At 48.1% G+C, this 21,805-nt stretch overlaps 21 non-coding genes across 21 annotated transcripts; all 21 read left to right on the forward strand.

Moving 5' to 3' along the window:
• Nucleotides 1-184: 184 nt before the first annotated feature.
• Nucleotides 185-257, forward strand: TRNAK-UUU (transfer RNA lysine (anticodon UUU)). Its single transcript has one exon. It is a non-coding gene; the product is annotated as a tRNA-Lys (tRNA).
• A 560-nt stretch (nt 258-817) lies between these two features.
• On the forward strand, nt 818-958 carry LOC143965067 (U4 spliceosomal RNA). Its single transcript, XR_013271483.1, has one exon. It is a non-coding gene; the product is annotated as a U4 spliceosomal RNA (small nuclear RNA).
• Nucleotides 959-1,585: 627 nt separating this feature from the next.
• TRNAK-UUU (transfer RNA lysine (anticodon UUU)) lies at nt 1,586-1,658 on the forward strand. The gene has a single exon. It is a non-coding gene; the product is annotated as a tRNA-Lys (tRNA).
• A 560-nt stretch (nt 1,659-2,218) lies between these two features.
• On the forward strand, nt 2,219-2,359 carry LOC143964945 (U4 spliceosomal RNA). The gene has a single exon (XR_013271382.1). It is a non-coding gene; the product is annotated as a U4 spliceosomal RNA (small nuclear RNA).
• A 1,260-nt stretch (nt 2,360-3,619) lies between these two features.
• On the forward strand, nt 3,620-3,760 carry LOC143964946 (U4 spliceosomal RNA). Its single transcript, XR_013271383.1, has one exon. It is a non-coding gene; the product is annotated as a U4 spliceosomal RNA (small nuclear RNA).
• A 1,260-nt stretch (nt 3,761-5,020) lies between these two features.
• LOC143964947 (U4 spliceosomal RNA) lies at nt 5,021-5,161 on the forward strand. The gene has a single exon (XR_013271384.1). It is a non-coding gene; the product is annotated as a U4 spliceosomal RNA (small nuclear RNA).
• Nucleotides 5,162-6,421: 1,260 nt separating this feature from the next.
• Nucleotides 6,422-6,562, forward strand: LOC143965044 (U4 spliceosomal RNA). Its single transcript, XR_013271463.1, has one exon. It is a non-coding gene; the product is annotated as a U4 spliceosomal RNA (small nuclear RNA).
• A 1,260-nt stretch (nt 6,563-7,822) lies between these two features.
• LOC143965080 (U4 spliceosomal RNA) lies at nt 7,823-7,963 on the forward strand. The gene has a single exon (XR_013271494.1). It is a non-coding gene; the product is annotated as a U4 spliceosomal RNA (small nuclear RNA).
• Nucleotides 7,964-8,590: 627 nt separating this feature from the next.
• On the forward strand, nt 8,591-8,663 carry TRNAK-UUU (transfer RNA lysine (anticodon UUU)). Its single transcript has one exon. It is a non-coding gene; the product is annotated as a tRNA-Lys (tRNA).
• Nucleotides 8,664-9,223: 560 nt separating this feature from the next.
• LOC143964714 (U4 spliceosomal RNA) lies at nt 9,224-9,364 on the forward strand. Its single transcript, XR_013271190.1, has one exon. It is a non-coding gene; the product is annotated as a U4 spliceosomal RNA (small nuclear RNA).
• Nucleotides 9,365-10,624: 1,260 nt separating this feature from the next.
• Nucleotides 10,625-10,765, forward strand: LOC143965081 (U4 spliceosomal RNA). The gene has a single exon (XR_013271495.1). It is a non-coding gene; the product is annotated as a U4 spliceosomal RNA (small nuclear RNA).
• A 1,260-nt stretch (nt 10,766-12,025) lies between these two features.
• Nucleotides 12,026-12,166, forward strand: LOC143964949 (U4 spliceosomal RNA). The gene has a single exon (XR_013271385.1). It is a non-coding gene; the product is annotated as a U4 spliceosomal RNA (small nuclear RNA).
• Nucleotides 12,167-13,426: 1,260 nt separating this feature from the next.
• Nucleotides 13,427-13,567, forward strand: LOC143964716 (U4 spliceosomal RNA). Its single transcript, XR_013271191.1, has one exon. It is a non-coding gene; the product is annotated as a U4 spliceosomal RNA (small nuclear RNA).
• Nucleotides 13,568-14,827: 1,260 nt separating this feature from the next.
• On the forward strand, nt 14,828-14,968 carry LOC143964950 (U4 spliceosomal RNA). Its single transcript, XR_013271386.1, has one exon. It is a non-coding gene; the product is annotated as a U4 spliceosomal RNA (small nuclear RNA).
• A 1,260-nt stretch (nt 14,969-16,228) lies between these two features.
• LOC143964717 (U4 spliceosomal RNA) lies at nt 16,229-16,369 on the forward strand. The gene has a single exon (XR_013271192.1). It is a non-coding gene; the product is annotated as a U4 spliceosomal RNA (small nuclear RNA).
• Nucleotides 16,370-16,996: 627 nt separating this feature from the next.
• TRNAK-UUU (transfer RNA lysine (anticodon UUU)) lies at nt 16,997-17,069 on the forward strand. Its single transcript has one exon. It is a non-coding gene; the product is annotated as a tRNA-Lys (tRNA).
• A 560-nt stretch (nt 17,070-17,629) lies between these two features.
• LOC143964784 (U4 spliceosomal RNA) lies at nt 17,630-17,770 on the forward strand. The gene has a single exon (XR_013271248.1). It is a non-coding gene; the product is annotated as a U4 spliceosomal RNA (small nuclear RNA).
• A 627-nt stretch (nt 17,771-18,397) lies between these two features.
• On the forward strand, nt 18,398-18,470 carry TRNAK-UUU (transfer RNA lysine (anticodon UUU)). The gene has a single exon. It is a non-coding gene; the product is annotated as a tRNA-Lys (tRNA).
• Nucleotides 18,471-19,030: 560 nt separating this feature from the next.
• On the forward strand, nt 19,031-19,171 carry LOC143964951 (U4 spliceosomal RNA). The gene has a single exon (XR_013271387.1). It is a non-coding gene; the product is annotated as a U4 spliceosomal RNA (small nuclear RNA).
• A 627-nt stretch (nt 19,172-19,798) lies between these two features.
• On the forward strand, nt 19,799-19,871 carry TRNAK-UUU (transfer RNA lysine (anticodon UUU)). Its single transcript has one exon. It is a non-coding gene; the product is annotated as a tRNA-Lys (tRNA).
• Nucleotides 19,872-20,431: 560 nt separating this feature from the next.
• LOC143964952 (U4 spliceosomal RNA) lies at nt 20,432-20,572 on the forward strand. The gene has a single exon (XR_013271388.1). It is a non-coding gene; the product is annotated as a U4 spliceosomal RNA (small nuclear RNA).
• Nucleotides 20,573-21,805: the final 1,233 nt, after the last annotated feature.

Below are 21,805 nucleotides of genomic sequence, written 5' to 3' on the forward strand. Positions count from 1 at the left end.
TTAGATTCTCCCTTTTATAGTCAACCTGTTCCAGAAAATGAAACGGAAGAGGATGATTAGCCAGCCTGGGCAAGCCAAATACTTTCGCTTTCAGGCACCCGGTGCCCTTGGCTCGATGGTCTTTTTCCACCATGGATGTCAAGATTTAAGCAGCTTGGACCACTATGGAGGAGGAGCTTTCAGAGCCCGGATAGCTCAGTCGGTAGAGCATCAGACTTTTAATCTGAGGGTCCAGGGTTCAAGTCCCTGTTCGGGCGGTGCCTCTCACCAACCCTTGAGCCCCTGGAGCTGCCAATAGGGCAGTCTTTATGCACATCTGTGAGGAATGCTCAGAGAGATGAAATGTCCTAACTTCCCCCTTTCTAGGCTCCTGTAATCTGCCAGAAATAAAGGTGGCTGAAGGTGATTGCTTGACCAAATATTTCCCAAATACCCTTGTCTATGGCAGCTTACCTGGGCTCCAGTTCAGGCATGTTATCTAGCAAACTTTCAACAAAGGGCCCAAATCCTTCCACCTTGGTCTTTTTTCAGCAGCATAGCTGTTCAGACACATATGCTCCCAGTGGCCCTTCAGGGCTGCTGTGGGAGAAACCTATCTGACAACCGAGGGGCCCTGTCCCTTTAGATTCTCCTTAGTTCTTTCAAATGCTAACACTATTCAGTGGGTAAACAATGCCCACTTATGCATCATCCCTGTCTCATTAGCATGCCAAGTCCCAGAATGCTCAGCGGCCCACTGGATGACACTTATGTGTCTCACCTCAATGTCAATTTCTCCTTCAATGAAGGGCAGATGTTGGCAGGCACCGATTTGGTTAGCTTTGCGCAGTGGCAGTATCATAGCCAATGACGTTCACCTGAGGCGTGATTATTGCTAATTGAAAACTTTTCCCAATACCCCGCCATGATGACTTGAAATACAGTCAGCACTGGCAATTTTTGAGAGTCTCTGAGGAGACTGAGCAATGTGTTTTAAACAGTAGATAAGTGACGGCTTCTTACGTGCAGACTGAGATGCGTTAGAGTTGAGGAAGTGTGTCACGTGCCTGGTGACACTATAGAGAGCTTTTCTGTCATCACGCAGCCTGGGTAGAACAATCTGGGATTGGCACGCGCTGCTCGTTCTTCACTTGCCTGTATTCAAGAGTGGCCTCGACCTCGTTTTTTGGCCTGGGTTTCTTCTGCTGGACCTGGCAACATGAGGCTAAAGGTGAACTGTCTTTATTTGTAACCCAGTCACTGATTAAGAATACTGGAAGCGTGTTGGGCGGTGTCTTTTTGCAAGGTGAAACAAGGCCCTTGTTTCCGGTGAAAGAGCATTGACCTGTAGGTAAAACTAAGGCAGAAACTTTAGGCGTTCTCCACCTATACCGGACTGGACCCTATCTGCATGGTTGCAGGTTAGATTCTCCCTTTTATAGTCAACCTGTTCCAGAAAATGAAACGGAAGAGGATGATTAGCCAGCCTGGGCAAGCCAAATACTTTCGCTTTCAGGCACCCGGTGCCCTTGGCTCGATGGTCTTTTTCCACCATGGATGTCAAGATTTAAGCAGCTTGGACCACTATGGAGGAGGAGCTTTCAGAGCCCGGATAGCTCAGTCGGTAGAGCATCAGACTTTTAATCTGAGGGTCCAGGGTTCAAGTCCCTGTTCGGGCGGTGCCTCTCACCAACCCTAGAGCCCCTGGAGCTGCCAATAGGGCAGTCTTTATGCACATCTGTGCGGAATGCTCAGAGAGATGAAATGTCCTAACTTCCCCCTTTCTAGGCTCCTGTAATCTGCCAGAAATAAAGGTGGCTGAAGGTGATTGCTTGACCAAATATTTCCCAAATACCCTTGTCTATGGCAGCTTACCTGGGCTCCAGTTCAGGCATGTTATCTAGCAAACTTTCAACAAAGGGCCCAAATCCTTCCACCTTGGTCTTTTTTCAGCAGCATAGCTGTTCAGACACATATGCTCCCAGTGGCCCTTCAGGGCTGCTGTGGGAGAAACCTATCTGACAACCGAGGGGCCCTGTCCCTTTAGATTCTCCTTAGTTCTTTCAAATGCTAACACTATTCAGTGGGTAAACAATGCCCACTTATGCATCATCCCTGTCTCATTAGCATGCCAAGTCCCAGAATGCTCAGAGGCCCACTGGATGACACTTATGTGTCTCACCTCAATGTCAATTTCTCCTTCAATGAAGGGCAGATGTTGGCAGGCACCGATTTGGTTAGCTTTGCGCAGTGGCAGTATCATAGCCAATGAGGTTCACCTGAGGCGTGATTATTGCTAATTGAAAACTTTTCCCAATACCCCGCCATGATGACTTGAAATACAGTCAGCACTGGCAATTTTTGAGAGTCTCTGAGGAGACTGAGCAATGTGTTTTAAACAGTAGATAAGTGACGGCTTCTTCCGTGCAGACTGAGATGCGTTAGAGTTGAGGAAGTGTGTCACGTGCCTGGTGACACTATAGAGAGCTTTTCTGTCATCACGCAGCCTGGGTAGAACAATCTGGGATTGGCACGCGCTGCTCGTTCTTCACTTGCCTGTATTCAAGAGTGGCCTCGACCTCGTTTTTTGGCCTGGGTTTCTTCTGCTGGACCTGGCAACATGAGGCTAAAGGTGAACTGTCTTTATTTGTAACCCAGTCACTGATTAAGAATACTGGAAGCGTGTTGGGCGGTGTCTTTTTGCAAGGTGAAACAAGGCCCTTGTTTCCGGTGAAAGAGCATTGACCTGTAGGTAAAACTAAGGCAGAAACTTTAGGCGTTCTCCACCTATACCGGACTGGACCCTATCTGCATGGTTGCAGGTTAGATTCTCCCTTTTATAGTCAACCTGTTCCAGAAAATGAAACGGAAGAGGATGATTAGCCAGCCTGGGCAAGCCAAATACTTTCGCTTTCAGGCACCCGGTGCCCTTGGCTCGATGGTCTTTTTCCACCATGGATGTCAAGATTTAAGCAGCTTGGACCACTATGGAGGAGGAGCTTTCAGAGCCCCGATAGCTCAGTCGGTAGAGCATCAGACTTTTAATCTGAGGGTCCAGGGTTCAAGTCCCTGTTCGGGCGGTGCCTCTCACCAACCCTTGAGCCCCTGGAGCTGCCAATAGGGCAGTCTTTATGCACATCTGTGAGGAATGCTCAGAGAGATGAAATGTCCTAACTTCCCCCTTTCTAGGCTCCTGTAATCTGCCAGAAATAAAGGTGGCTGAAGGTGATTGCTTGACCAAATATTTCCCAAATACCCTTGTCTATGGCAGCTTACCTGGGCTCCAGTTCAGGCATGTTATCTAGCAAACTTTCAACAAAGGGCCCAAATCCTTCCACCTTGGTCTTTTTTCAGCAGCATAGCTGTTCAGACACATATGCTCCCAGTGGCCCTTCAGGGCTGCTGTGGGAGAAACCTATCTGACAACCGAGGGGCCCTGTCCCTTTAGATTCTCCTTAGTTCTTTCAAATGCTAACACTATTCAGTGGGTAAACAATGCCCACTTATGCATCATCCCTGTCTCATTAGCATGCCAAGTCCCAGAATGCTCAGCGGCCCACTGGATGACACTTATGTGTCTCACCTCAATGTCAATTTCTCCTTCAATGAAGGGCAGATGTTGGCAGGCACCGATTTGGTTAGCTTTGCGCAGTGGCAGTATCATAGCCAATGAGGTTCACCTGAGGCGTGATTATTGCTAATTGAAAACTTTTCCCAATACCCCGCCATGATGACTTGAAATACAGTCAGCACTGGCAATTTTTGAGAGTCTCTGAGGAGACTGAGCAATGTGTTTTAAACAGTAGATAAGTGACGGCTTCTTACGTGCAGACTGAGATGCGTTAGAGTTGAGGAAGTGTGTCACGTGCCTGGTGACACTATAGAGAGCTTTTCTGTCATCACGCAGCCTGGGTAGAACAATCTGGGATTGGCACGCGCTGCTCGTTCTTCACTTGCCTGTATTCAAGAGTGGCCTCGACCTCGTTTTTTGGCCTGGGTTTCTTCTGCTGGACCTGGCAACATGAGGCTAAAGGTGAACTGTCTTTATTTGTAACCCAGTCACTGATTAAGAATACTGGAAGCGTGTTGGGCGGTGTCTTTTTGCAAGGTGAAACAAGGCCCTTGTTTCCGGTGAAAGAGCATTGACCTGTAGGTAAAACTAAGGCAGAAACTTTAGGCGTTCTCCACCTATACCGGACTGGACCCTATCTGCATGGTTGCAGGTTAGATTCTCCCTTTTATAGTCAACCTGTTCCAGAAAATGAAACGGAAGAGGATGATTAGCCAGCCTGGGCAAGCCAAATACTTTCGCTTTCAGGCACCCGGTGCCCTTGGCTCGATGGTCTTTTTCCACCATGGATGTCAAGATTTAAGCAGCTTGGACCACTATGGAGGAGGAGCTTTCAGAGCCCGGATAGCTCAGTCGGTAGAGCATCAGACTTTTAATTTGAGTGTCCAGGGTTCAAGTCCCTGTTCGGGCGGTGCCTCTCACCAACCCTTGAGCCCCTGGAGCTGCCAATAGGGCAGTCTTTATGCACATCTGTGAGGAATGCTCAGAGAGATGAAATGTCCTAACTTCCCCCTTTCTAGGCTCCTGTAATCTGCCAGAAATAAAGGTGGCTGAAGGTGATTGCTTGACCAAATATTTCCCAAATACCCTTGTCTATGGCAGCTTACCTGGGCTCCAGTTCAGGCATGTTATCTAGCAAACTTTCAACAAAGGGCCCAAATCCTTCCACCTTGGTCTTTTTTCAGCAGCATAGCTGTTCAGACACATATGCTCCCAGTGGCCCTTCAGGGCTGCTGTGGGAGAAACCTATCTGACAACCGAGGGGCCCTGTCCCTTTAGATTCTCCTTAGTTCTTTCAAATGCTAACACTATTCAGTGGGTAAACAATGCCCACTTATGCATCATCCCTGTCTCATTAGCATGCCAAGTCCCAGAATGCTCAGAGGCCCACTGGATGACACTTATGTGTCTCACCTCAATGTCAATTTCTCCTTCAATGAAGGGCAGATGTTGGCAGGCACCGATTTGGTTAGCTTTGCGCAGTGGCAGTATCATAGCCAATGAGGTTCACCTGAGGCGTGATTATTGCTAATTGAAAACTTTTCCCAATACCCCGCCATGATGACTTGAAATACAGTCAGCACTGGCAATTTTTGAGAGTCTCTGAGGAGACTGAGCAATGTGTTTTAAACAGTAGATAAGTGACGGCTTCTTCCGTGCAGACTGAGATGCGTTAGAGTTGAGGAAGTGTGTCACGTGCCTGGTGACACTATAGAGAGCTTTTCTGTCATCACGCAGCCTGGGTAGAACAATCTGGGATTGGCACGCGCTGCTCGTTCTTCACTTGCCTGTATTCAAGAGTGGCCTCGACCTCGTTTTTTGGCCTGGGTTTCTTCTGCTGGACCTGGCAACATGAGGCTAAAGGTGAACTGTCTTTATTTGTAACCCAGTCACTGATTAAGAATGCTGGAAGCGTGTTGGGCGGTGTCTTTTTGCAAGGTGAAACAAGGCCCTTGTTTCCGGTGAAAGAGCATTGACCTGTAGGTAAAACTAAGGCAGAAACTTTAGGCGTTCTCCACCTATACCGGACTGGACCCTATCTGCATGGTTGCAGGTTAGATTCTCCCTTTTATAGTCAACCTGTTCCAGAAAATGAAACGGAAGAGGATGATTAGCCAGCCTGGGCAAGCCAAATACTTTCGCTTTCAGGCACCCGGTGCCCTTGGCTCGATGGTCTTTTTCCACCATGGATGTCAAGATTTAAGCAGCTTGGACCACTATGGAGGAGGAGCTTTCAGAGCCCCGATAGCTCAGTCGGTAGAGCATCAGACTTTTAATCTGAGGGTCCAGGGTTCAAGTCCCTGTTCGGGCGGTGCCTCTCACCAACCCTTGAGCCCCTGGAGCTGCCAATAGGGCAGTCTTTATGCACATCTGTGAGGAATGCTCAGAGAGATGAAATGTCCTAACTTCCCCCTTTCTAGGCTCCTGTAATCTGCCAGAAATAAAGGTGGCTGAAGGTGATTGCTTGACCAAATATTTCCCAAATACCCTTGTCTATGGCAGCTTACCTGGGCTCCAGTTCAGGCATGTTATCTAGCAAACTTTCAACAAAGGGCCCAAATCCTTCCACCTTGGTCTTTTTTCAGCAGCATAGCTGTTCAGACACATATGCTCCCAGTGGCCCTTCAGGGCTGCTGTGGGAGAAACCTATCTGACAACCGAGGGGCCCTGTCCCTTTAGATTCTCCTTAGTTCTTTCAAATGCTAACACTATTCAGTGGGTAAACAATGCCCACTTATGCATCATCCCTGTCTCATTAGCATGCCAAGTCCCAGAATGCTCAGCGGCCCACTGGATGACACTTATGTGTCTCACCTCAATGTCAATTTCTCCTTCAATGAAGGGCAGATGTTGGCAGGCACCGATTTGGTTAGCTTTGCGCAGTGGCAGTATCATAGCCAATGAGGTTCACCTGAGGCGTGATTATTGCTAATTGAAAACTTTTCCCAATACCCCGCCATGATGACTTGAAATACAGTCAGCACTGGCAATTTTTGAGAGTCTCTGACGAGACTGAACAATGTGTTTTAAACAGTAGATAAGTGACGGCTTCTTACGTGCAGACTGAGATGCGTTAGAGTTGAGGAAGTGTGTCACGTGCCTGGTGACACTATAGAGAGCTTTTCTGTCATCACGCAGCCTGGGTAGAACAATCTGGGATTGGCACGCGCTGCTCGTTCTTCACTTGCCTGTATTCAAGAGTGGCCTCGACCTCGTTTTTTGGCCTGGGTTTCTTCTGCTGGACCTGGCAACATGAGGCTAAAGGTGAACTGTCTTTATTTGTAACCCAGTCACTGATTAAGAATACTGGAAGCGTGTTGGGCGGTGTCTTTTTGCAAGGTGAAACAAGGCCCTTGTTTCCGGTGAAAGAGCATTGACCTGTAGGTAAAACTAAGGCAGAAACTTTAGGCGTTCTCCACCTATACCGGACTGGACCCTATCTGCATGGTTGCAGGTTAGATTCTCCCTTTTATAGTCAACCTGTTCCAGAAAATGAAACGGAAGAGGATGATTAGCCAGCCTGGGCAAGCCAAATACTTTCGCTTTCAGGCACCCGGTGCCCTTGGCTCGATGGTCTTTTTCCACCATGGATGTCAAGATTTAAGCAGCTTGGACCACTATGGAGGAGGAGCTTTCAGAGCCCGGATAGCTCAGTCGGTAGAGCATCAGACTTTTAATTTGAGTGTCCAGGGTTCAAGTCCCTGTTCGGGCGGTGCCTCTCACCAACCCCTGAGCCCCTGGAGCTGCCAATAGGGCAGTCTTTATGCACATCTGTGAGGAATGCTCAGAGAGATGAAATGTCCTAACTTCCCCCTTTCTAGGCTCCTGTAATCTGCCAGAAATAAAGGTGGCTGAAGGTGATTGCTTGACCAAATATTTCCCAAATACCCTTGTCTATGGCAGCTTACCTGGGCTCCAGTTCAGGCATGTTATCTAGCAAACTTTCAACAAAGGGCCCAAATCCTTCCACCTTGGTCTTTTTTCAGCAGCATAGCTGTTCAGACACATATGCTCCCAGTGGCCCTTCAGGGCTGCTGTGGGAGAAACCTATCTGACAACCGAGGGGCCCTGTCCCTTTAGATTCTCCTTAGTTCTTTCAAATGCTAACACTATTCAGTGGGTAAACAATGCCAACTTATGCATCATCCCTGTCTCATTAGCATGCCAAGTCCCAGAATGCTCAGCGGCCCACTGGATGACACTTATGTGTCTCACCTCAATGTCAATTTCTCCTTCAATGAAGGGCAGATGTTGGCAGGCACCGATTTGGTTAGCTTTGCGCAGTGGCAGTATCATAGCCAATGAGGTTCACCTGAGGCGTGATTATTGCTAATTGAAAACTTTTCCCAATACCCCGCCATGATGACTTGAAATACAGTCAGCACTGGCAATTTTTAAGAGTCTCTGAGGAGACTGAGCAATGTGTTTTAAACAGTAGATAAGTGACGGCTTCTTACGTGCAGACTGAGATGCGTTAGAGTTGAGGAAGTGTGTCACGTGCCTGGTGACACTATAGAGAGCTTTTCTGTCATCACGCAGCCTGGGTAGAACAATCTGGGATTGGCACGCGCTGCTCGTTCTTCACTTGCCTGTATTCAAGAGTGGCCTCGACCTCGTTTTTTGGTCTGGGTTTCTTCTGCTGGACCTGGCAACATGAGGCTAAAGGTGAACTGTCTTTATTTGTAACCCAGTCACTGATTAAGAATACTGGAAGCGTGTTGGGCGGTGTCTTTTTGCAAGGTGAAACAAGGCCCTTGTTTCCGGTGAAAGAGCATTGACCTGTAGGTAAAACTAAGGCAGAAACTTTAGGCGTTCTCCACCTATACCGGACTGGACCCTATCTGCATGGTTGCAGGTTAGATTCTCCCTTTTATAGTCAACCTGTTCCAGAAAATGAAACGGAAGAGGATGATTAGCCAGCCTGGGCAAGCCAAATACTTTCGCTTTCAGGCACCCGGTGCCCTTGGCTCGATGGTCTTTTTCCACCATGGATGTCAAGATTTAAGCAGCTTGGACCACTATGGAGGAGGAGCTTTCAGAGCCCGGATAGCTCAGTCGGTAGAGCATCAGACTTTTAATCTGAGGGTCCAGGGTTCAAGTCCCTGTTCGGGCGGTGCCTCTCACCAACCCTTGAGCCCCTGGAGCTGCCAATAGGGCAGTCTTTATGCACATCTGTGAGGAATGCTCAGAGAGATGAAATGTCCTAACTTCCCCCTTTCTAGGCTCCTGTAATCTGCCAGAAATAAAGGTGGCTGAAGGTGATTGCTTGACCAAATATTTCCCAAATACCCTTGTCTATGGCAGCTTACCTGGGCTCCAGTTCAGGCATGTTATCTAGCAAACTTTCAACAAAGGGCCCAAATCCTTCCACCTTGGTCTTTTTTCAGCAGCATAGCTGTTCAGACACATATGCTCCCAGTGGCCCTTCAGGGCTGCTGTGGGAGAAACCTATCTGACAACCGAGGGGCCCTGTCCCTTTAGATTCTCCTTAGTTCTTTCAAATGCTAACACTATTCAGTGGGTAAACAATGCCCACTTATGCATCATCCCTGTCTCATTAGCATGCCAAGTCCCAGAATGCTCAGCGGCCCACTGGATGACACTTATGTGTCTCACCTCAATGTCAATTTCTCCTTCAATGAAGGGCAGATGTTGGCAGGCAGCGATTTGGTTAGCTTTGCGCAGTGGCAGTATCATAGCCAATGAGGGTCACCTGAGGCGTGATTATTGCTAATTGAAAACTTTTCCCAATACCCCGCCATGATGACTTGAAATACAGTCAGCACTGGCAATTTTTGAGAGTCTCTGAGGAGACTGAGCAATGTGTTTTAAACAGTAGATAAGTGACGGCTTCTTACGTGCAGACTGAGATGCGTTAGAGTTGAGGAAGTGTGTCACGTGCCTGGTGACACTATAGAGAGCTTTTCTGTCATCACGCAGCCTGGGTAGAACAATCTGGGATTGGCACGCGCTGCTCGTTCTTCACTTGCCTGTATTCAAGAGTGGCCTTGACCTCGTTTTTTGGCCTGGGTTTCTTCTGCTGGACCTGGCAACATGAGGCTAAAGGTGAACTGTCTTTATTTGTAACCCAGTCACTGATTAAGAATACTGGAAGCGTGTTGGGCGGTGTCTTTTTGCAAGGTGAAACAAGGCCCTTGTTTCCGGTGAAAGAGCATTGACCTGTAGGTAAAACTAAGGCAGAAACTTTAGGCGTTCTCCACCTATACCGGACTGGACCCTATCTGCATGGTTGCAGGTTAGATTCTCCCTTTTATAGTCAACCTGTTCCAGAAAATGAAACGGAAGAGGATGATTAGCCAGCCTGGGCAAGCCAAATACTTTCGCTTTCAGGCACCCGGTGCCCTTGGCTCGATGGTCTTTTTCCACCATGGATGTCAAGATTTAAGCAGCTTGGACCACTATGGAGGAGGAGCTTTCAGAGCCCGGATAGCTCAGTCGGTAGAGCATCAGACTTTTAATTTGAGTGTCCAGGGTTCAAGTCCCTGTTCGGGCGGTGCCTCTCACCAACCCTTGAGCCCCTGGAGCTGCCAATAGGGCAGTCTTTATGCACATCTGTGAGGAATGATCAGAGAGATGAAATGTCCTAACTTCCCCCTTTCTAGGCTCCTGTAATCTGCCAGAAATAAAGGTGGCTGAAGGTGATTGCTTGAACAAATATTTCCCAAATACCCTTGTCTATGGCAGCTTACCTGGGCTCCAGTTCAGGCATGTTATCTAGCAAACTTTCAACAAAGGGCCCAAATCCTTCCACCTTGGTCTTTTTTCAGCAGCATAGCTGTTCAGACACATATGCTCCCAGTGGCCCTTCAGGGCTGCTGTGGGAGAAACCTATCTGACAACCGAGGGGCCCTGTCCCTTTAGATTCTCCTTAGTTCTTTCAAATGCTAACACTATTCAGTGGGTAAACAATGCCAACTTATGCATCATCCCTGTCTCATTAGCATGCCAAGTCCCAGAATGCTCAGCGGCCCACTGGATGACACTTATGTGTCTCACCTCAATGTCAATTTCTCCTTCAATGAAGGGCAGATGTTGGCAGGCACCGATTTGGTTAGCTTTGCGCAGTGGCAGTATCATAGCCAATGAGGTTCACCTGAGGCGTGATTATTGCTAATTGAAAACTTTTCCCAATACCCCGCCATGATGACTTGAAATACAGTCAGCACTGGCAATTTTTAAGAGTCTCTGAGGAGACTGAGCAATGTGTTTTAAACAGTAGATAAGTGACGGCTTCTTACGTGCAGACTGAGATGCGTTAGAGTTGAGGAAGTGTGTCACGTGCCTGGTGACACTATAGAGAGCTTTTCTGTCATCACGCAGCCTGGGTAGAACAATCTGGGATTGGCACGCGCTGCTCGTTCTTCACTTGCCTGTATTCAAGAGTGGCCTCGACCTCGTTTTTTGGTCTGGGTTTCTTCTGCTGGACCTGGCAACATGAGGCTAAAGGTGAACTGTCTTTATTTGTAACCCAGTCACTGATTAAGAATACTGGAAGCGTGTTGGGCGGTGTCTTTTTGCAAGGTGAAACAAGGCCCTTGTTTCCGGTGAAAGAGCATTGACCTGTAGGTAAAACTAAGGCAGAAACTTTAGGCGTTCTCCACCTATACCGGACTGGACCCTATCTGCATGGTTGCAGGTTAGATTCTCCCTTTTATAGTCAACCTGTTCCAGAAAATGAAACGGAAGAGGATGATTAGCCAGCCTGGGCAAGCCAAATACTTTCGCTTTCAGGCACCCGGTGCCCTTGGCTCGATGGTCTTTTTCCACCATGGATGTCAAGATTTAAGCAGCTTGGACCACTATGGAGGAGGAGCTTTCAGAGCCCGGATAGCTCAGTCGGTAGAGCATCAGACTTTTAATCTGAGGGTCCAGGGTTCAAGTCCCTGCTCAGGCGGTGCCTCTCACCAACCCTTGAGCCCCTGGAGCTGCCAATAGGGCAGTCTTTATGCACATCTGTGAGGAATGCTCAGAGAGATGAAATGTCCTAACTTCCCCCTTTCTAGGCTCCTGTAATCTGCCAGAAATAAAGGTGGCTGAAGGTGATTGCTTGACCAAGTATTTCCCAAATACCCTTGTCTATGGCAGCTTACCTGGGCTCCAGTTCAGGCATGTTATCTAGCAAACTTTCAACAAAGGGCCCAAATCCTTCCACCTTGGTCTTTTTTCAGCAGCATAGCTGTTCAGACACATATGCTCCCAGTGGCCCTTCAGGGCTGCTGTGGGAGAAACCTATCTGACAACCGAGGGGCCCTGTCCCTTTAGATTCTCCTTAGTTCTTTCAAATGCTAACACTATTCAGTGGGTAAACAATGCCCACTTATGCATCATCCCTGTCTCATTAGCATGCCAAGTCCCAGAATGCTCAGAGGCCCACTGGATGACACTTATGTGTCTCACCTCAATGTCAATTTCTCCTTCAATGAAGGGCAGATGTTGGCAGGCACCGATTTGGTTAGCTTTGCGCAGTGGCAGTATCATAGCCAATGAGGTTCACCTGAGGCGTGATTATTGCTAATTGAAAACTTTTCCCAATACCCCGCCATGATGACTTGAAATACAGTCAGCACTGGCAATTTTTGAGAGTCTCTGAGGAGACTGAGCAATGTGTTTTAAACAGTAGATAAGTGACGGCTTCTTACGTGCAGACTGAGATGCGTTAGAGTTGAGGAAGTGTGTCACGTGCCTGGTGACACTATAGAGAGCTTTTCTGTCATCACGCAGCCTGGGTAGAACAATCTGGGATTGGCACGCGCTGCTCGTTCTTCACTTGCCTGTATTCAAGAGTGGCCTTGACCTCAATTTTTGGCCTGGGTTTCTTCTGCTGGACCTGGCAACATGAGGCTAAAGGTGAACTGTCTTTATTTGTAACCCAGTCACTGATTAAGAATACTGGAAGCGTGTTGGGCGGTGTCTTTTTGCAAGGTGAAACAAGGCCCTTGTTTCCGGTGAAAGAGCATTGACCTGTAGGTAAAACTAAGGCAGAAACTTTAGGCGTTCTCCACCTATACCGGACTGGACCCTATCTGCATGGTTGCAGGTTTGATTCTCCCTTTTATAGTCAACCTGTTCCAGAAAATGAAACGGAAGAGGATGATTAGCCAGCCTGGGCAAGCCAAATACTTTCGCTTTCAGGCACCCGGTGCCCTTGGCTCGATGGTCTTTTTCCACCATGGATGTCAAGATTTAAGCAGCTTGGACCACTATGGAGGAGGAGCTTTCAGAGCCCCGATAGCTCAGTCGGTAGAGCATCAGACTTTTAATCTGAGGGTCCAGGGTTCAAGTCCCTGTTCGGGCGGTGCCTCTCACCAACCCTTGAGCCCCTGGAGCTGCCAATAGGGCAGTCTTTATGCACATCTGTGAGGAATGCTCAGAGAGATGAAATGTCCTAACTTCCCCCTTTCTAGGCTCCTGTAATCTGCCAGAAATAAAGGTGGCTGAAGGTGATTGCTTGACCAAATATTTCCCAAATACCCTTGTCTATGGCAGCTTACCTGGGCTCCAGTTCAGGCATGTTATCTAGCAAACTTTCAACAAAGGGCCCAAATCCTTCCACCTTGGTCTTTTTTCAGCAGCATAGCTGTTCAGACACATATGCTCCCAGTGGCCCTTCAGGGCTGCTGTGGGAGAAACCTATCTGACAACCGAGGGGCCCTGTCCCTTTAGATTCTCCTTAGTTCTTTCAAATGCTAACACTATTCAGTGGGTAAACAATGCCCACTTATGCATCATCCCTGTCTCATTAGCATGCCAAGTCCCAGAATGCTCAGCGGCCCACTGGATGACACTTATGTGTCTCACCTCAATGTCAATTTCTCCTTCAATGAAGGGCAGATGTTGGCAGGCAGCGATTTGGTTAGCTTTGCGCAGTGGCAGTATCATAGCCAATGAGGGTCACCTGAGGCGTGATTATTGCTAATTGAAAACTTTTCCCAATACCCCGCCATGATGACTTGAAATACAGTCAGCACTGGCAATTTTTGAGAGTCTCTGAGGAGACTGAGCAATGTGTTTTAAACAGTAGATAAGTGACGGCTTCTTACGTGCAGACTGAGATGCGTTAGAGTTGAGGAAGTGTGTCACGTGCCTGGTGACACTATAGAGAGCTTTTCTGTCATCACGCAGCCTGGGTAGAACAATCTGGGATTGGCACGCGCTGCTCGTTCTTCACTTGCCTGTATTCAAGAGTGGCCTTGACCTCGTTTTTTGGCCTGGGTTTCTTCTGCTGGACCTGGCAACATGAGGCTAAAGGTGAACTGTCTTTATTTGTAACCCAGTCACTGATTAAGAATACTGGAAGCGTGTTGGGCGGTGTCTTTTTGCAAGGTGAAACAAGGCCCTTGTTTCCGGTGAAAGAGCATTGACCTGTAGGTAAAACTAAGGCAGAAACTTTAGGCGTTCTCCACCTATACCGGACTGGACCCTATCTGCATGGTTGCAGGTTAGATTCTCCCTTTTATAGTCAACCTGTTCCAGAAAATGAAACGGAAGAGGATGATTAGCCAGCCTGGGCAAGCCAAATACTTTCGCTTTCAGGCACCCGGTGCCCTTGGCTCGATGGTCTTTTTCCACCATGGATGTCAAGATTTAAGCAGCTTGGACCACTATGGAGGAGGAGCTTTCAGAGCCCGGATAGCTCAGTCGGTAGAGCATCAGACTTTTAATTTGAGTGTCCAGGGTTCAAGTCCCTGTTCGGGCGGTGCCTCTCACCAACCCTTGAGCCCCTGGAGCTGCCAATAGGGCAGTCTTTATGCACATCTGTGAGGAATGATCAGAGAGATGAAATGTCCTAACTTCCCCCTTTCTAGGCTCCTGTAATCTGCCAGAAATAAAGGTGGCTGAAGGTGATTGCTTGAACAAATATTTCCCAAATACCCTTGTCTATGGCAGCTTACCTGGGCTCCAGTTCAGGCATGTTATCTAGCAAACTTTCAACAAAGGGCCCAAATCCTTCCACCTTGGTCTTTTTTCAGCAGCATAGCTGTTCAGACACATATGCTCCCAGTGGCCCTTCAGGGCTGCTGTGGGAGAAACCTATCTGACAACCGAGGGGCCCTGTCCCTTTAGATTCTCCTTAGTTCTTTCAAATGCTAACACTATTCAGTGGGTAAACAATGCCAACTTATGCATCATCCCTGTCTCATTAGCATGCCAAGTCCCAGAATGCTCAGCGGCCCACTGGATGACACTTATGTGTCTCACCTCAATGTCAATTTCTCCTTCAATGAAGGGCAGATGTTGGCAGGCACCGATTTGGTTAGCTTTGCGCAGTGGCAGTATCATAGCCAATGAGGTTCACCTGAGGCGTGATTATTGCTAATTGAAAACTTTTCCCAATACCCCGCCATGATGACTTGAAATACAGTCAGCACTGGCAATTTTTGAGAGTCTCTGAGGAGACTGAGCAATGTGTTTTAAACAGTAGATAAGTGACGGCTTCTTACGTGCAGACTGAGATGCGTTAGAGTTGAGGAAGTGTGTCACGTGCCTGGTGACACTATAGAGAGCTTTTCTGTCATCACGCAGCCTGGGTAGAACAATCTGGGATTGGCACGCGCTGCTCGTTCTTCACTTGCCTGTATTCAAGAGTGGCCTCGACCTCGTTTTTTGGCCTGGGTTTCTTCTGCTGGACCTGGCAACATGAGGCTAAAGGTGAACTGTCTTTATTTGTAACCCAGTCACTGATTAAGAATACTGGAAGCGTGTTGGGCGGTGTCTTTTTGCAAGGTGAAACAAGGCCCTTGTTTCCGGTGAAAGAGCATTGACCTGTAGGTAAAACTAAGGCAGAAACTTTAGGCGTTCTCCACCTATACCGGACTGGACCCTATCTGCATGGTTGCAGGTTAGATTCTCCCTTTTATAGTCAACCTGTTCCAGAAAATGAAACGGAAGAGGATGATTAGCCAGCCTGGGCAAGCCAAATACTTTCGCTTTCAGGCACCCGGTGCCCTTGGCTCGATGGTCTTTTTCCACCATGGATGTCAAGATTTAAGCAGCTTGGACCACTATGGAGGAGGAGCTTTCAGAGCCCGGATAGCTCAGTCGGTAGAGCATCAGACTTTTAATCTGAGGGTCCAGGGTTCAAGTCCCTGTTTGGGCGGTGCCTCTCACCAACCCTTGAGCCCCTGGAGCTGCCAATAGGGCAGTCTTTATGCACATCTGTGAGGAATGCTCAGAGAGATGAAATGTCCTAACTTCCCCCTTTCTAGGCTCCTGTAATCTGCCAGAAATAAAGGTGGCTGAAGGTGATTGCTTGACCAAATATTTCCCAAATACCCTTGTCTATGGCAGCTTACCTGGGCTCCAGTTCAGGCATGTTATCTAGCAAACTTTCAACAAAGGGCCCAAATCCTTCCACCTTGGTCTTTTTTCAGCAGCATAGCTGTTCAGACACATATGCTCCCAGTGGCCCTTCAGGGCTGCTGTGGGAGAAACCTATCTGACAACCGAGGGGCCCTGTCCCTTTAGATTCTCCTTAGTTCTTTCAAATGCTAACACTATTCAGTGGGTAAACAATGCCCACTTATGCATCATCCCTGTCTCATTAGCATGCCAAGTCCCAGAATGCTCAGCGGCCCACTGGATGACACTTATGTGTCTCACCTCAATGTCAATTTCTCCTTCAATGAAGGGCAGATGTTGGCAGGCACCGATTTGGTTAGCTTTGCGCAGTGGCAGTATCATAGCCAATGAGGGTCACCTGAGGCGTGATTATTGCTAATTGAAAACTTTTCCCAATACCCCGCCATGATGACTTGAAATACAGTCAGCACTGGCAATTTTTGAGAGTCTCTGAGGAGACTGAGCAATGTGTTTTAAACAGTAGATAAGTGACGGCTTCTTCTGTGCAGACTGAGATGCGTTAGAGTTGAGGAAGTGTGTCACGTGCCTGGTGACACTATAGAGAGCTTTTCTGTCATCACGCAGCCTGGGTAGAACAATCTGGGATTGGCACGCGCTGCTCGTTCTTCACTTGCCTGTATTCAAGAGTGGCCTCGACCTCGTTTTTTGGCCTGGGTTTCTTCTGCTGGACCTGGCAACATGAGGCTAAAGGTGAACTGTCTTTATTTGTAACCCAGTCACTGATTAAGAATACTGGAAGCGTGTTGGGCGGTGTCTTTTTGCAAGGTGAAACAAGGCCCTTGTTTCCGGTGAAAGAGCATTGACCTGTAGGTAAAACTAAGGCAGAAACTTTAGGCGTTCTCCACCTATACCGGACTGGACCCTATCTGCATGGTTGCAGGTTAGATTCTCCCTTTTATAGTCAACCTGTTCCAGAAAATGAAACGGAAGAGGATGATTAGCCAGCCTGGGCAAGCCAAATACTTTCGCTTTCAGGCACCCGGTGCCCTTGGCTCGATGGTCTTTTTCCACCATGGATGTCAAGATTTAAGCAGCTTGGACCACTATGGAGGAGGAGCTTTCAGAGCCCGGATAGCTCAGTCGGTAGAGCATCAGACTTTTAATCTGAGGGTCCAGGGTTCAAGTCCCTGTTCGGGCGGTGCCTCTCACCAACCCTTGAGCCCCTGGAGCTGCCAATAGGGCAGTCTTTATGCACATCTGTGAGGAATGCTCAGAGAGATGAAATGTCCTAACTTCCCCCTTTCTAGGCTCCTGTAATCTGCCAGAAATAAAGGTGGCTGAAGGTGATTGCTTGACCAAATATTTCCCAAATACCCTTGTCTATGGCAGCTTACCTGGGCTCCAGTTCAGGCATGTTATCTAGCAAACTTTCAACAAAGGGCCCAAATCCTTCCACCTTGGTCTTTTTTCAGCAGCATAGCTGTTCAGACACATATGCTCCCAGTGGCCCTTCAGGGCTGCTGTGGGAGAAACCTATCTGACAACCGAGGGGCCCTGTCCCTTTAGATTCTCCTTAGTTCTTTCAAATGCTAACACTATTCAGTGGGTAAACAATGCCAACTTATGCATCATCCCTGTCTCATTAGCATGCCAAGTCCCAGAATGCTCAGCGGCCCACTGGATGACACTTATGTGTCTCACCTCAATGTCAATTTCTCCTTCAATGAAGGGCAGATGTTGGCAGGCACCGATTTGGTTAGCTTTGCGCAGTGGCAGTATCATAGCCAATGAGGGTCACCTGAGGCGTGATTATTGCTAATTGAAAACTTTTCCCAATACCCTGCCATGATGACTTGAAATACAGTCAGCACTGGCAATTTTTGAGAGTCTCTGAGGAGACTGAGCAATGTGTTTTAAACAGTAGATAAGTGACGGCTTCTTACGTGCAGACTGAGATGCGTTAGAGTTGAGGAAGTGTGTCACGTGCCTGGTGACACTATAGAGAGCTTTTCTGTCATCACGCAGCCTGGGTAGAACAATCTGGGATTGGCACGCGCTGCTCGTTCTTCACTTGCCTGTATTCAAGAGTGGCCTCGACCTCGTTTTTTGGCCTGGGTTTCTTCTGCTGGACCTGGCAACATGAGGCTAAAGGTGAACTGTCTTTATTTGTAACCCAGTCACTGATTAAGAATACTGGAAGCGTGTTGGGCGGTGTCTTTTTGCAAGGTGAAACAAGGCCCTTGTTTCCGGTGAAAGAGCATTGACCTGTAGGTAAAACTAAGGCAGAAACTTTAGGCGTTCTCCACCTATACCGGACTGGACCCTATCTGCATGGTTGCAGGTTAGATTCTCCCTTTTATAGTCAACCTGTTCCAGAAAATGAAACGGAAGAGGATGATTAGCCAGCCTGGGCAAGCCAAATACTTTCGCTTTCAGGCACCCGGTGCCCTTGGCTCGATGGTCTTTTTCCACCATGGATGTCAAGATTTAAGCAGCTTGGACCACTATGGAGGAGGAGCTTTCAGAGCCCGGATAGCTCAGTCGGTAGAGCATCAGACTTTTAATCTGAGGGTCCAGGGTTCAAGTCCCTGTTCGGGCGGTGCCTCTCACCAACCCTTGAGCCCCTGGAGCTGCCAATAGGGCAGTCTTTATGCACATCTGTGAGGAATGCTCAGAGAGATGAAATGTCCTAACTTCCCCCTTTCTAGGCTCCTGTAATCTGCCAGAAATAAAGGTGGCTGAAGGTGATTGCTTGACCAAATATTTCCCAAATACCCTTGTCTATGGCAGCTTACCTGGGCTCCAGTTCAGGCATGTTATCTAGCAAACTTTCAACAAAGGGCCCAAATCCTTCCACCTTGGTCTTTTTTCAGCAGCATAGCTGTTCAGACACATATGCTCCCAGTGGCCCTTCAGGGCTGCTGTGGGAGAAACCTATCTGACAACCGAGGGGCCCTGTCCCTTTAGATTCTCCTTAGTTCTTTCAAATGCTAACACTATTCAGTGGGTAAACAATGCCAACTTATGCATCATCCCTGTCTCATTAGCATGCCAAGTCCCAGAATGCTCAGCGGCCCACTGGATGACACTTATGTGTCTCACCTCAATGTCAATTTCTCCTTCAATGAAGGGCAGATGTTGGCAGGCACCGATTTGGTTAGCTTTGCGCAGTGGCAGTATCATAGCCAATGAGGTTCACCTGAGGCGTGATTATTGCTAATTGAAAACTTTTCCCAATACCCCGCCATGATGACTTGAAATACAGTCAGCACTGGCAATTTTTGAGAGTCTCTGAGGAGACTGAGCAATGTGTTTTAAACAGTAGATAAGTGACGGCTTCTTACGTGCAGACTGAGATGCGTTAGAGTTGAGGAAGTGTGTCACGTGCCTGGTGACACTATAGAGAGCTTTTCTGTCATCACGCAGCCTGGGTAGAACAATCTGGGATTGGCACGGGCTGCTCGTTCTTCACTTGCCTGTATTCAAGAGTGGCCTCGACCTCGTTTTTTGGCCTGGGTTTCTTCTGCTGGACCTGGCAACATGAGGCTAAAGGTGAACTGTCTTTATTTGTAACCCAGTCACTGATTAAGAATACTGGAAGCGTGTTGGGCGGTGTCTTTTTGCAAGGTGAAACAAGGCCCTTGTTTCCGGTGAAAGAGCATTGACCTGTAGGTAAAACTAAGGCAGAAACTTTAGGCGTTCTCCACCTATACCGGACTGGACCCTATCTGCATGGTTGCAGGTTAGATTCTCCCTTTTATAGTCAACCTGTTCCAGAAAATGAAACGGAAGAGGATGATTAGCCAGCCTGGGCAAGCCAAATACTTTCGCTTTCAGGCACCCGGTGCCCTTGGCTCGATGGTCTTTTTCCACCATGGATGTCAAGATTTAAGCAGCTTGGACCACTATGGAGGAGGAGCTTTCAGAGCCCGGATAGCTCAGTCGGTAGAGCATCAGACTTTTAATCTGAGGGTCCAGGGTTCAAGTCCCTGTTCGGGCGGTGCCTCTCACCAACCCTTGAGCCCCTGGAGCTGCCAATAGGGCAGTCTTTATGCACATCTGTGAGGAATGCTCAGAGAGATGAAATGTCCTAACTTCCCCCTTTCTAGGCTCCTGTAATCTGCCAGAAATAAAGGTGGCTGAAGGTGATTGCTTGACCAAATATTTCCCAAATACCCTTGTCTATGGCAGCTTACCTGGGCTCCAGTTCAGGCATGTTATCTAGCAAACTTTCAACAAAGGGCCCAAATCCTTCCACCTTGGTCTTTTTTCAGCAGCATAGCTGTTCAGACACATATGCTCCCAGTGGCCCTTCAGGGCTGCTGTGGGAGAAACCTATCTGACAACCGAGGGGCCCTGTCCCTTTAGATTCTCCTTAGTTCTTTCAAATGCTAACACTATTCAGTGGGTAAACAATGCCCACTTATGCATCATCCCTGTCTCATTAGCATGCCAAGTCCCAGAATGCTCAGCGGCCCACTGGATGACACTTATGTGTCTCACCTCAATGTCAATTTCTCCTTCAATGAAGGGCAGATGTTGGCAGGCACCGATTTGGTTAGCTTTGCGCAGTGGCAGTATCATAGCCAATGAGGTTCACCTGAGGCGTGATTATTGCTAATTGAAAACTTTTCCCAATACCCCGCCATGATGACTTGAAATACAGTCAGCACTGGCAATTTTTGAGAGTCTCTGAGGAGACTGAGCAATGTGTTTTGAACAGTAGATAAGTGACAGCTTCTTACGTGCAGACTGAGATGCGTTAGAGTTGAGGAAGTGTGTCACGTGCCTGGTGACACTATAGAGAGCTTTTCTGTCATCACGCAGCCTGGGTAGAACAATCTGGGATTGGCACGCGCTGCTCGTTCTTCACTTGCCTGTATTCAAGAGTGGCCTCGACCTCGTTTTTTGGCCTGGGTTTCTTCTGCTGGACCTGGCAACATGAGGCTAAAGGTGAACTGTCTTTATTTGTAACCCAGTCACTGATTAAGAATACTGGAAGCGTGTTGGGCGGTGTCTTTTTGCAAGGTGAAACAAGGCCCTTGTTTCCGGTGAAAGAGCATTGACCTGTAGGTAAAACTAAGGCAGAAACTTTAGGCGTTCTCCACCTATACCGGACTGGACCCTATCTGCATGGTTGCAGGTTAGATTCTCCCTTTTATAGTCAACCTGTTCCAGAAAATGAAACGGAAGAGGATGATTAGCCAGCCTGGGCAAGCCAAATACTTTCGCTTTCAGGCACCCGGTGCCCTTGGCTCGATGGTCTTTTTCCACCATGGATGTCAAGATTTAAGCAGCTTGGACCACTATGGAGGAGGAGCTTTCAGAGCCCCGATAGCTCAGTCGGTAGAGCATCAGACTTTTAATCTGAGGGTCCAGGGTTCAAGTCCCTGTTCGGGCGGTGCCTCTCACCAACCCTTGAGCCCCTGGAGCTGCCAATAGGGCAGTCTTTATGCACATCTGTGAGGAATGCTCAGAGAGATGAAATGTCCTAACTTCCCCCTTTCTAGGCTCCTGTAATCTGCCAGAAATAAAGGTGGCTGAAGGTGATTGCTTGACCAAATATTTCCCAAATACCCTTGTCTATGGCAGCTTACCTGGGCTCCAGTTCAGGCATGTTATCTAGCAAACTTTCAACAAAGGGCCCAAATCCTTCCACCTTGGTCTTTTTTCAGCAGCATAGCTGTTCAGACACATATGCTCCCAGTGGCCCTTCAGGGCTGCTGTGGGAGAAACCTATCTGACAACCGAGGGGCCCTGTCCCTTTAGATTCTCCTTAGTTCTTTCAAATGCTAACACTATTCAGTGGGTAAACAATGCCCACTTATGCATCATCCCTGTCTCATTAGCATGCCAAGTCCCAGAATGCTCAGCGGCCCACTGGATGACACTTATGTGTCTCACCTCAATGTCAATTTCTCCTTCAATGAAGGG

Source organism: Lithobates pipiens, unplaced genomic scaffold (genome assembly GCF_037356315.1).
Source record: "Lithobates pipiens isolate NorthernLeopardFrog02 unplaced genomic scaffold, aLitPip1_a1.2 Scaffold_8, whole genome shotgun sequence".
In the NCBI taxonomy this organism is placed as follows: Eukaryota; Metazoa; Chordata; class Amphibia; order Anura; family Ranidae; genus Lithobates; species Lithobates pipiens.